At 41.5% G+C, this 14,303-nt stretch overlaps 1 non-coding gene across 1 annotated transcript; it reads left to right on the forward strand.

Moving 5' to 3' along the window:
- The first annotated feature begins 13,285 nt into the window (after positions 1 to 13,285).
- Positions 13,286 to 13,368, forward strand: TRNAL-UAA. The gene has a single exon. It is a non-coding gene; the product is annotated as a tRNA-Leu (tRNA).
- Positions 13,369 to 14,303: the final 935 nt, after the last annotated feature.

The following is a 14,303-nucleotide window of genomic DNA, read 5'->3' on the forward strand; positions in this document are numbered from 1 at the left end:
TGCTGCCCATAGACTTGCATTATGATGGATTGCAAAACAGAAGCATTTAAAAGGCATTCCATTTTTCTTTCCGTCATAATAGAAGTGTATGGTCAATGATAACGGATCCGTCTGGAAAAAAAGTCCTGTCGACAGGACTTTTAAAGGCTTCTGTTTTGCATTCCATCATAATACATGTCTATGGGCAGCGTAACGGATCCGTCCTGGTTTCCGTTTTTCAGGACTGGACACCTGCTGCCCATAGACTTATATTATGAAGGATCAAAACAGAATGCCTCTTAAAGGCTTCCATTTTGACTTCCTTCTTATGGATTCCGTTATTTTCCATTATAACCAAGTTATAAAAGAAAACAATAACGGAATCCATAAAGCTGATGTGAAATCACCCTGAGCTTGTTACCCCCACGCCAAATGATCACCGCTTTAAGTTTCAACTGCATCCATCCGATTCCTTTCACCTAGAGTGAAGAGTCATGCATACCACTCAGGGTCAAAAATATCCTCAGGTTTTTTGTAAGGGGACCTGCCCACCACCATGACATACTACGACACTGCCCCCTTTCAAGTAACCATAACTTGTGATATTATTACTTTCTCGAAAGCCATCCAGGTGTCACCGCCACTTCTGTGAGAAGGTCTGACAGACATCCTTCTCTACCTATTGCATGATGTTCTTTGTTTTGGTTTCACTTTCTAATCTCATTTCCTTCTCCCAGGTGTCACCTATTTAGACTAATCCTCTTTCCTTTATATTCCCTCCCATACTGCCTCACTTTGCAGTTTATACTACTTCCTGGATTGAAGTGTTCACTGCTGGAGGCTTCTGCTGCTGCTTGTTCAGATAAGTCCTTTCATGTATTGTGTTTCCTTGCTTGCTTGATTCTAGGTGACCCTGACTCCCTCCGTATGAAGTGCAGGGAGCCGGTGGTCATGTCCCCTCACTATTATAGGGTTTTAAGGTGTCAAACAGTCTTAGGTACGGGGGCATACAATCGCCTACCTTTGAGACCCTTGTATGTGCTTAGCAGTCAGGGTGAGCTCTTAGGGTTTTATAGGGGTCACCTATATGCTCCTTACTTTGGGATCAAGCCAGTCGGACGTTTTTTTCATAACTTCCAGCTATCTGCAACATCATCCGTGACACCAGGCCCTTCTTAAACTTGTACAATGATTTAATCATCAAAACTTTCTCTGGAAAAGAACTCTATAATCTCACTGCTTTTACAGAAAAGAAACCCATCTGTGATGATGGTAAAACTTTCTTTCCTCTAGATGGGTCAAAAAAAAACAAAAAAACATTTCAACCAAATACGTTGAGATAGGGTGACGCACAACCTTCAAGTCTATCTCTGCCTGTCCATGCACCGGAAATTAAAATCTGTGGCTGCTCCACACGCCCTCCTACCTATCTCCATCCTATTCTCTACTTTTCAAACGCGGTGAGAGATGTGAAGACGTGCACATTTGCACCAAACTTTTTGACTTTCATGCGCCAGAAATCATGCAATAAGTACTTTCTGGTCAAATCCCCATTGTCCTCACTCCGATAGTTCCCAGTCCCCAGCTTTGTTTCTGCCACAGCAGCGATGAACTGTTGTCTTCACATGTGAGGAGCAGGTGATCCCTGTGGTCAGGGATTGACTAGTGGGATCAGGTAGGCAGTGGGATAAACGTAGAGCAGCAGGCACCCTGAAAACCATAAGTGCAGGAGGGGGACTTCAATATAATACACTGCTTTTAAATTTCATTTAAAAATGTTTTATAGAGGTGGAGAATCCTTTTAACTTCATCAATATGACAGATAAATAGTTAAAGTGTTAAAAATAATGGTTGCATTATATTATTGTGTATTGGAGGGACCAATAACAACAAAAACAAAGCAATAATAAATAATATTAATAAATCTAACACATTCTTGTATATTTGTAATACACCCCGGATCCCCGAACGCTACCAGTGCAAGATAAGAGCTTCTAATACCCATTAATAAATCTTTGTGTTCAGTACTTTGCCTTTTAATATATTGCTGAATATTCCTGCTGTGTTATTTATCTATTAATCACAGACATATTAAAAACATCATATTAAAGTAATATTTCAAAAGAGGTCACCAGCATCTCCCAGAAAGGCATTATGTGCCTACAATCACTTCTAAAAGTACATTTATTTCTCTAAAACGTCTTTTAATGTCTTGTAATGGGACGAAGAAGCTCAAACCAAGATTCCAGGATTACAGCTCATTGTATTTTATTTCAATAGTCGGATGCTCGAAAAATCGGAGGAATTCGAGGGCATCTTTAATTGTATTCATGATGCTCTTTATTATAATGGACTATCTGATTTTGTCTTTTTATTCGTAGAATCTAAACACCCCGAAGGAGGTCCCCAAATAATGATTCCTCAGGAGCAATTTTTTATATTTTTTATATTTTATTGTCAATAATTAAATTAATTAAATGATCGTTTACTGAAAGCTAGTTTTTCACATGGCAGTCTTAGTAAGAAGCCTGTTATCTTAAAATGTGACCAGTTCATTAAAGGGGTTGTCTCACTTCAGCAAATGTCATTTGTCATGTAGAGAAAGTTAATACAAGGCACTTCGCTAAACGAGGCCGCTGCCAGTAGTCCCCACGGGCGCATCAGGTTATACCTAGTGCGCACGCGCGGGATCTGGCTGAATCGAGCGGACGTACGAGAGGCGGCGTTGAACTGAGGTAGGCGGATCGAAAGAAAGGGAGGACGGCGATTTCAGAATTGAAGGCGGCGCTGGGCACCTAAACGAGATGGATGCAGCCAAGCACCTTTCACTATGAGACGTCCCCTTGGACACATTGCGAAGTGATTGGCAGGTGATATAAACGTCTTTTTTATGAATATAGAGCCACAGGGGCATTTAATAAACTCACTTTAGGATTTAGTGTTTTACAAGGGACATCGCCATATGTTTAGCTTATAGGACCAATTTCTCATGACAGAATCCCTTTAAGCTACGTCCTCCAGCAGAAAGGAAAAGTTCTTATTTAATCCAGCCAACATAGCAGAGCTGAGTGAGTACAGATGTAGCAGAGCTGAACGTGTTTGCCTGCCGGAAGCATCACCTTCTACATAGGGGGATTTAATCCCTCATCTGGTGTCACGACAAAAACTCTAAAAACTCTAATAACATCGTAGGAGAGGCCCCTAGCATCGGTCTAGTCTGCTGCACATGCACAGCAGCTCCCGTCCTGGCCACCTAGTATCTGCACTGCAGATTATGCCTGAAGAAGAGCAGTGTATAATGTGATGGAAAAATGGTTGAAGCCAGCGATGTAGGCAATATGGACAATAACAATACACTAGGAAGTGCCTTGTATTAACTTTGTCTACATGAAAAATGCCAATTGCTGAGAGAACCCCTTTAAGAGATGCAGCCATCTTAATACATTTTCGTCTTTACAAAGGCACAAGTTGAAGCTTTACATTCGAGGTAGACCCCCAACTTATAGCTCTGACATAATCTGAACAGAATCTGAGCCAAAAGAAAAGAGTAGCTAAATGAAAATAGAGGCACAGCCTGGGGTTTAGTTAAAGGCTATGAGAGCCTTTGGGGGCAACGTTTTATGATTGCATTTTACTTTGCTTTATTAAACAATTTTAAAAGATGTTGTCCTTATCTCTGATCTCCTGAGAGCTCATAAACACTGATTTTAGCTAAATTCTTGTCAAACTGATAGAATTATGGCTTAGGGTACTTTCACACTAGCGTTTTTCTTTTCCGGTGTTGAGTTCCGTCACAGGAGCTCAATACTGGAAAAGAACTGATCAGTTTCATCCCCATGCATTCTGAATGGAGAGAAATCTGTTCAGGATGCATAAGGATGTCATCAGTTCAGTCACTGAACGGCGTTTTGGACGGAGGAATTACCGCAGCATTCGGATCTGGTGCCGGAATGCTGGATCCAGCATTAATTTACATTGAAATGTATTAGTGCCGGATCCGGCAATAAAAATACTGCAATGCCGTGCACAGATGGGTAAAAATGAGAAAAAAAATAGAAACTGAACAGTTTGTCCGTATGACAAACGGAGAGACGGATTTGTTCTTGCAATGCATTTGTGAGACAGATCCGCATCCAGATCCGTCTACAAATGCTGTCCGTTTGCGTGCAGATTGCCTGATCCGGCAATCACTCTGCTGCAAGTGTGAAAGTAGCCTTATAAGTTATATGAGTGTTTATGAGCTGTTTATGAGTTCAGAGATAAGGGCTAAACATCAGTTCATTTTATAAAAGCTACCTGATGGCTGACTGTGAAACTGAAAGCAAGATACTCTGCAAACTTAACTCCGTAGGACAAAATTGTTTAATGAAGACCAACTCCAAAAATTATTTTGAACCCAAAATAAGTAAAATGCAATCATACAAAAATTGGTGTCCATTGTCTTTGAATTCAGCATACGGTCCGTAAAAAAAAATGTAACAGGCTTGGGAAAAAAAACTTTCATGTGCCCTAAATCAGACTTATATTTTCACTTCAAATTAGTCTCGAAGTTGCTGCCTCAAAGCGGTTTCATCATCCACATGTTAGACTGACACACCGGAGAACCAGAAGGTTCTGCAAAGGGCCCAGGTTCTAATGCAATAACAGAACCCCCATCTGGAAGTCACTTTGGAGCCAATGACTATGGCCTATTTCTTATGGGGTGGCTCACAAATAACCTTATAGAGTCTATTGATGTGTGCACAATGATAGCAACTACTTCAATAATTGCACAGATTGCAATGCAAATATTAGAAGACGTGCACATTTTCTGCACAGTTGGAGGGAGAGCCGAGTCCTAAGTTCTTCTGCCATATCATTGTCTATACCTACTGGCATTCTGCTGCACCCTATAGCCTCAGTGAAAGTTTGTGAGATGAGATATACACAATACATACAGCCAGGTCCATAAATATTGGGACATTGACACAATTCTAAAATGTTTGGCTCTATACACCACTACAATGGATTTGAAATGAAACTAACAAGATGTGCTTTACCTGCAGACTGTCAGCTGTAATTTGAGGGCATTTACATCCAAATCAGGTGAACGGTGCAGGAATTACTGCAGTTTGCACATGTGCCTCCCACTTGTTAAGGGACCAAAAGTAATAGGACAATTGTCTTCTCAGCTGTTCCATGGCCGGTGTGTGTTATTCCCTCATTATCCCAATTACAATGAGCAGATAAAAGGTCCAGAGGTCATTTCCAGTCTGCTATTTGCATTTGGAATCTGTTGCTGTCAACTCTCAAGATGAGATCCAAAGAGCTGTCACTATCAGTGAAGCCATCATTAGGCTGAAAAACACAACAAACCCATCAGAGAGATAGCAAAAACATTAGGCCTGGCCAAAACAACTGTTTGGAACATTCTTAAAAAGAAGGAACGCACCGGTGAGCTCAGCAACGCCAAAAGACCCAGAAGACCACGGAAAACAACTGTGGTGGATGACGGAGGAATTATTTCCCTGGTGAAGAAAACGCCCTTCACAACAGTTGGCCAGATCAAGAACACTCTCCAGGAGGTAGGTGTATGTGTGTCAAAGTCAACAATCAAGAGAAGACTTCACCAGAGTGAATACAGAGGGTTCACCACAAGATGTAAACCATTGGTGAGCCTCAAAAACCGGAAGGCCAGATTAGAGTTTGCCAAACGACATCTAAAAAAGCCTTCACAGTTCTGGAACAACATCCTATTGACAGATGAGACCAAGATCAACTTGTACCAGAGTGATGGGAAGAGAAGAGTATGGAGAAGGAAAGGAACTGCTCATGATCCTAAGAATACCACCTCATCAGTGAAGCATGGTGGTGGTAGTGTCATGGCATGGGCATGTATGGCTGCCAATGGAACTGCTTCTCTTGTATTTATTGATGATGTGACTGCTGACAAAAGCAGCAGGATGAATTCTGAAGTGTTTCGGGCAATATTATCTGCTCATATTCAGCCAAATGCTTCAGAACTCATTGGACGGCGCTTCACAGTGCAGATGGACAATGACCCAAAGCAAACTGCAAAAGCAACCAAAGAGTTTTTTAAGGGAAAGAAGTGGAATGTTATTCAATAGCCAAGTCAATCACCGAACCTGAATCCGATTGAGCATGAATTTCACTTGCTGAAGACAAAACTGAAGGGAAAATGCCCCAAGAACAAGCAGGAACTGAAGACAGTTGCAGTAGAGGCCTGGCAGAGCATCACTAGGGATGAAACCCAGCGTCTGGTGATGTCTATGCGTTCCAGACTTCAGGCTGTAATTGACTGCAAAGGATTTGCAACCAAGTATTAAAAAGTGAAAGTTTGATTTATGATTATTATTCTGTCCCATTACTTTTGGTTCCTTAACAACTGTTTGTAATTCCTGCACCGTTCACCTGATTTGGATGTAAATCCCCTCAAATTAAAGCTGACAATCTGCAGTTAAAGCACATCTTGTTTGTTTCATTTCAAATCCATTGTGGTGGTGTATAGAGCCGAAAATGTTAGAATTGTAGATGTCGATGAAGAATTGAAGCAGAGATCAAGCGTCTGACTTCCCTGATGGGATGAGGAGCATATGGGCTCTTTAGGCTTTGGGACTTGGTCATCATCAAGGTCATTGTGGCCTCCTAATTTATTTTATTCATGTTTATAGCACCAACATACAGTATTCTGAAGCGATGTCCCCGTTGGGGCTTGCAATCCTTATTCCAGATTAACCTATGAGGATAATTTGAGAGTGTGGGAGGAAACTGCAGTGCCTGGAGGACAGCTCCAACATGGAGAGAATATACCAGGCATGGCCAACCTGCGGCTCTCCAGCTGTTGTAAAACTACAACTCCCACAATGCCCTGCTGTAGGTTGATAGCTGTAGACTGTCCGGGCATGATGGGAGTTGTAGTTTTGCAACATCTGGAGAGCCTCAGGTTGGCCATCCCTGGAATATACCATACAAACCCCATGCAGATGTTGCCCTTGTCCAAATTTCATGCAAGACAACGGTGCTATCTACTGGGCCACCATGCGGCCACTATAGCTACAGCATGCTACTGTGCATGGCAAACTTAACAATACAGAACCTACATTTTAGGCATAGGTGGTACAAAAGTTTTGATAATATGCACTATCCTTCCATTAGTTAAACAGCTGGGGCTCAAGAAAGGACATCGTAGGAAATCCTTATCACCAAACTACAGACCAGTGTGTAACAGTGCATTTATAGGGGTGTTCCAGGTGTAACAAGTTATCCCCTATCCACAGGATATACAGTACAGACCAAAAGTTTGGACACACCTTCTCATTCAAAGAGTTTTCTTTATTTTCATGACTATGAAAATTGTAGATTCACACTGAAGGCATCAAAACTATGAATTAACACATGTGGAATTATATACATAACAAAAAAGTGTGAAACAACTGAAAATATGTCATATTCTAGGTTCTTCAAAGTAGCCACCTTTTGCTTTGATTACTGCTTTGCACACTCTTGGCATTCTCTTGATGAGCTTCAAGAGGTAGTCACCTGAAATGGTCTTCCAACAGTCTTGAAGGAGTTCCCAGAGATGCTTAGCACTTGTTGGCCCTTTTGCCTTCACTCTGCGGTCCAGCTCAGCCCAAACCATCTCGATTGGGTTCAGGTCCGGTGACTGTGGAGGCCAGGTCATCTGGCGCAGCACCCCATCACTCTCCTTCATGGTCAAATAGCCCTTACACAGCCTGGAGGTGTGTTTGGGGTCATTGTCCTGTTGAAAAATAAATGATGGTCCAACTAAATGCAAACCGGATGGAATAGCATGCCGCTGCAAGATGCTGTGGTAGCCATGCTGGTTCAGTATGCCTTCAATTTTGAATAAATCCCCAACAGGGTCACCAGCAAAGCACCCCCACACCATCACACCTCCTCCTCCATGCTTCACGGTGGGAACCAGGCATCTAGAGTCCATCCGTTCACCTTTTCTGCGTCGCACAAAGACACGGTGGTTGGAACCAAAGATCTCAAATTTGGACTCATCAGACCAAAGCCAGATTTCCACTGGTCTAATGTCCAGTCCTTGTGTTCTTTAGCCCAAACAAGTCTCTTCTCATTGTTGCCTGTCCTTTAGCAGTGGTTTCCTAGCAGATATTCTACCATGAAGGCCTGATTCACACAGTCTCCTCTTAACAGTTGTTCTAGAGATGTGTCTGCTGCTAGAACTCTGTGTGGCATTGACCTGGTCTCTAATCTGAGCTGCTGTTAACCTGCGATTTCTGAGGCTGGTGACTCGGATGAACTTATCCTCCGCAGCAGAGGTGACTCTTGGTCTTCCTTTCCTGGGGAGGTCCGCATGTGAGCCAGTTTCTTTGTAGCGTGTGATGGTTTTTGTGACTGCACTTGGGGACACTTTCAAAGTTTTCCCAATTTTTCAGACTGACTGACCTTCATTTCTTAAAGTAATGATGGCCACTCGTTTTTCTTTACTTAGCTGCTTTTTTCTTGCCATAATACAAATTCTAACAGTCTATTCAGTAGGACTATCAGCTGTGTATCCACCTGACTTCTCCACAACACAACTGATGGTCCCAACCCCATTTATAAAGCAAGAAATCCCACTTATTATACCTGACAGGGCACACCTGTGAAGTGAAAACCATTTCAGGTGACTACCTCTTGAAGCTCATCAAGAGAATGGCAAGAGTGTGCAAAGCAGTAATCAAAGCAAAAGGTGGCTACTTTGAAGAACCTAGAATATGACATATTTTCAGTTGTCTCACACTTTTTTGTTATGTATATAATTCCACATGTGATAATTCATAGTTTTTATGCCTTCAGTGTGAATCTACAATTTTCATAGTCATGAAAATAAAGAAAACTCTTTGAATGAGAAGGTGTGTCCAAACTTTTGGTCTGTACTGTATATTATATTGGTGGGTACTACCTCTGAGAACCCCACTGATCATGAGAAGAGGGACCCCAAAAGAAACAGAGCAGCAGGTCGAGCATACACACTGTTGCTCCATTCAACTTTATGGGAGTTTAGATTGCAGATTGCTGTACTCAGCTATCCCCGGGACTACCATAGAGATGAATGTGCATCCTCGACCTCTGACATACAGTTAATTTCAGGAGAACTGATTGATGTGGGGTCCCCGTTCTCTATGGGTCCCAATGGTAGGGCCCTACTCATCTAATAGTTATCCCCTACCTGATTATCATCAAAATCATAATGTAGATAGAGCTTAACATTGTTATCCGGTAAAGAGGGGAAGGAAGCGATTACAAAGGGGATGATATTTTATATGTGAAGGATTTGTCTGAACAATTGTGTAAAGAAATGAGAACGATAAAAGTGTGTTTATTGAGACAGAACTGCAAAAATAATCTTTGACGGAGTCAGAAAGCTTGCTTTTGGATTTCTTGAAACACTGACTTTATAAAGCTGGGTTTTTCAGAAAAATCTGTATATTCATGTAGCTTCATCCAGTTTCCATCTATAAATCTCCAACCCTTTCATGGGCTTTTAGCGCACACTCTCTTCTCACCTTTGGCAGTTAAATGGGATGAGACTTTGAACTAAAACCCCTATAGACTCCACCAACTGTACAAATGTGCAAGATTGTCTGAGCGTAGAGGATAACCGGGGGATGGCCCAAGGGTCTAATGTGATGTAGCACCTCTGCTTTTAAAATATTTAATATCCCCTCTTAAGAAGCGTTCGGACTCCCCGATGAACGTTTTTGGAATATTAATGAAGACTTTTCCATAGACGCATTCAAGAAAGAAATCAATAGCTCCATTAAGAACATACTGTCGACAGCGCTCGGTGAGAAACTGGACGCTTCTTCTGCCCAGATTTTCAAGCGGTGCCTAGAAGAGCAAAGTGCAGGGACAAGCGAGGATAACGCGGAAACTAAAAGTGTTTAACCCTTTTAATGTCAATGTTTTGCATATATTTTCATTAAATATAAAAAACATTATTTATCCCCCACTGATACACTACAACGTAAAAAAGAGATTTAAAGATTCTTTTCTTTTTCAATTAATATACAGTATATTGAACAGTTTTCATACAGAGAAGTGCAACATAAAAAGTATCAAACTAGAAAATGGAATACTACTACACAGTGAGCATCCGGACAAGCAACGCAGCGGGAACGTCCATAAGAAGGAGAATTTCTGTCAGGACTCCAATGTTCGATGAAAGGTCTGTCGCAGTCTCTGTTGAGAAAGAGAAGGAAAACAGAAGACAAAGGGGGAGCGAACATGAAGAAAGAATAACCAATATACAGAACAGCAACATTTCAGATACCGGAGCAGCGACAGGAGTAACATTGTTCATGGAAGCATAGGGCAAGTGCTAGGACAAAGTATAGCCTAACGCCCAGAGGCTAGAGAATTATGTTAGATAGTAGCAGAAGTAGTCAGGCCATAGACCTTACAAGGAAACTTCCCGGTGGGCCGATCAAGCCCTTCTCTCTGCTTCTGGCTGAGTGCATAATGAGTAGTGTTGAGCACGAATATTCAAATCGCGAATATCGCCACTTCGAGAATTTGCAAATATTTAAAATATAGTGCTATATATTAGTATTCGCGAATAGTGTTGAATATTCTACCGCAAATATATTACATTGCCGATTTGTCGCAATCAAGTAAACATTGACTGGAGATCCCAAATTCTCGAATTTGAAAATTTATGGCGAATATTGCCTATGCCGCTCATCACTAATAATGAGCTCTAAATGGTTATTAATACTGTGATAATCAGGTACCCATGTATTCAGTCAGCGTCTGGACATGACCTCCTGAATTCAACTGCTGTGGCCAACATCTCACCTTCTAAGCCCCCTGCCCCATATCTTAATCAGAGACAACGGGAGGAGGAGGACAGAAAATGGCAGAGGTTGATGGCCACCACAGAGCAACAACTTTTGGAGCACTATATTGTGCCTCACTGTGGTATATGGTTCTGCTGGGACAGTATTTTGCGCTATGGTATTGGTGACCCTACCTACTTGTGTTGCTCCACCTTCTGTCAATTTGGACCTGACTACAATACGTGGCCATATGTAGTTTTTTTTTTTATCCAATGCCACTTTACGCCAGGAATTATAAATCTATAGTCCCAGAGGAATATAATCCAGGGTATGATTATTAATTATTATGGGCAGTCCAGGGGCCCCAGGTTTTCAGAAACCGAGGTCTGAAGTTGGTTTCACCATTGTGTAACTGCAGTGGCGTGCCCAGGGGGGGCGGGGGGGGAAGACAGTCCGCCCCAGGTGCCAGCTCTCACGGGGGTGCCACTGCCAGGCCCAGAGGCAATGAGCGCTTCCATCAATACGGGTGGAAGCGCTCATTGCTGAAGTGCTGACACCCACATAATGCAGCGGGGCACGAGAGCGGAGAGCATAGTTCCCTGCCCCTCCGCCGATCACCACCATAGGCTTCTGACCTAGTAGGCCTGAGGCCTATGCTGTAGTGGGGGTGCACAAAGGAGCACATGTGGGGGGGAAATATGGTGGGATACTGTGTGGGGGCAAATTTTTTTATTTCATTTTATGTGCCAACTTTGGGGGACATGAGGGGGGTGCACACAGGAGGACATGTGGGGGGGAAATATGTTGGGATACTGTGTGGGGGCAAATTATCATTGGAGGGATTACTATGTGGGGGCAATAATTATGGGAGGGATTACTATGTGGGGGGGGGAATTACTATATGGGCAATGTGGGGGAAACTACTGTGTGGGGTCACTACTGTATGGGGACTGTGTGAGGAAAAATACTGTATGGGGGCAGTGTAGGGGAAATTACTATATGGGGGCAGTGTGGAGTAAATTACTGTATTGTGGTAGTGTGGGGGAAATTACTGTATGGGAGTAGTGTGGGGGAAATAGTATATGGCACTAGGGGAATTTTTTTTACATATCATCTTAAAGATGAGAATACCCCTTTAAGGGCGTGCGTCACTTCCTGTGCTTTTTGGGTTGGATCATGTGACCTCGCTGACCAATCCTAGCCCTCCTGCACATATATAAGTGGCTCAGCCCCCTTCCCAGATGTCTCAGTGTCAAGGTCCTTGTGTCCTGTTAAGGTTCCTGACATCTGCTTGTGTTCCTGACTTGTGCTTGTATTCCTGGACTCTGCTACCTGTTTGATCCCTGCCTGCTTGCCTTGACTCTCCTGTTTGCGATTTAAGATACATCAGGAAACAGGAAAGGATAATTAGAAAGGTAATTAAAAAGTAGGATAGGTCAATAATATCCGATTGGTGAGGGTCTGACAATTCACAACCAACAATTAGCTGTTCTCTGCAGCCTCCGGCCCTTAGAGGAGGTCAGACACGTGGCACAGTGGGTTCACACCCGCTGGTTCGTGACACATTGTGAGTGCCATACAAAGTAGTATGTACACCCAAATGGCTAAAAGATTACCCACACACCCTCCCCCCAAAAAAAACTGGAAAAAAAAATGTTGGCACAGCTCCACCAACAGAAAAATAAATAAGTTATGGGTGTCAGAATATGGTGACACAAACCCAAGGCGTGTTTTTTTTTTAAGTATTTTCATTTTGTAAAAGTAGTTAAAAATAGAAAAATAATATACTGACCACCAGAAAAAAGTTTTCACTGGTAACGTGAAACCAAAAAATTACATTTTACATAATATGGACCCTTAAATGGAACCATTAGGTATAACTTGTCCTGTAAAAAAGAGCCCTGTAAGGCTACCTACCGTGTGTCCATGGAACATTAAAAATGTATGGCTCTTGAAAGGTGAGCAAGAAATAACAAAAGGCTGCCGTCAAAACTGGCTTTATTCTCAAGGGGTTAAAAGGCTTGAGTCCTTGAACAGGGATCACGATGACACAATAGCAAACATGCTCTATGTAAATGTGACTGGAATAAAGAGTTATACAGTGAGGCATTTGTCGAAGCTCAGGTGGGGTAAAGTTCAGTTTCATCGGTGCTTCGTAAAGGTCAAAGTCTTAAAGTAAAAAAAAAAAAACTATAACTAGACATAAATATGAAAAGGCAGCAAAATTATTACATGTACATTTGTTTATGGCAATAAGGGGGTTGTTTTTGCAGTGATACTCACCTTACTACATCTCTGCTGCTTCAGTTCTTCCCTGATCCCTCACCAGGCTCTTTTCTTCCTGTCCCAACTTGTGACCACTGCAGCCGATCACAGAAGAGAAGTAAGGTGAGTATTACTACTTTTGTTATTTTACACTGTTGTAATTTTCTTTTTCTTTTTTTTTTTTTACTGTTATTATATAAAAGTTCAGGTTTTGTAGGGTTACAATAACAGGTACCAGGATGGCCGAGTGGTTAAGGCGTTGGACTTAAGATCCAATGGACGTATGTCCGCGTGGGTTCGAACCCCACTTCTGGTAACTTATTTTTATGTCGTCAAGTGGACTATAATTCTAGATAAATCAATTCATTGACAAATTTAAGACAGAAAAAGAGAAATTTTCTCCATAAAATTATTTTATATTATGTTTATCACATAAATATATAAAATCTCAGTAAATCTCAAAAACAGACTCAAGGGCCAAACTTCACCAATCTTCTACATATACTTATTTTTCTCCAAAAATGCAAGAAAATAGGTGAAGAAAATATAGGATGTAAATGATTGAATCACAAGTATTTACCATGTACATGCGCTACTGAAGGTGACCTAAAGAGCATAGCCGTGACAGATATTATTGCAACTTGAGCAGTAAACCTTCTTTATTCACTATTTAAACTAGATTTCAATAAATCCTTTTCTAATCATAATGCTCGTAACACTGACCATTTCATAGGGTGTTCTACAGTATTTCTGACTTTTACTTTTTCTTTACATGTAGTGTTAGCTTTTATGCTTATCGTCGCCCCCTGTTGGACAAGTCAGATTTGATACGTTATAGTTTCTTTTTTTTTTCAGATTCGCTATCTCTTTACAATTAAAAAACAGAAAAACAGACAAGAAAACAGTTGCAACTGATTTGTTTTATTCAAACCATTGTAAATAAGTAGATTTGTTCCTATTTAACTTTTTCATCACATTATGCAAAAATAATTACAGCTGAAAATAAGAACATAGAAACTGACCCCAAAGACCTTTTGTGATAATGACAGCGTGATTATAATTGCGATCGCTTATTTTCCTGAGGGGACGAGGGGGATGTTTTTAGAATAGGTCAATAAAATATGTAATACATCAGCTCTGTTACATAAGATTTAAAGTACACTTAATAAACACTAACAGACAGTGATCCGGCCTAATGCTATAATGCAGCAATGTAGCTACGCCCTCCAAAGGTGTGATAGCCTTTAAAGA

Source organism: Bufo gargarizans, chromosome 9 (genome assembly GCF_014858855.1).
Source record: "Bufo gargarizans isolate SCDJY-AF-19 chromosome 9, ASM1485885v1, whole genome shotgun sequence".
NCBI lineage: Eukaryota > Metazoa > Chordata > Amphibia > Anura > Bufonidae > Bufo > Bufo gargarizans.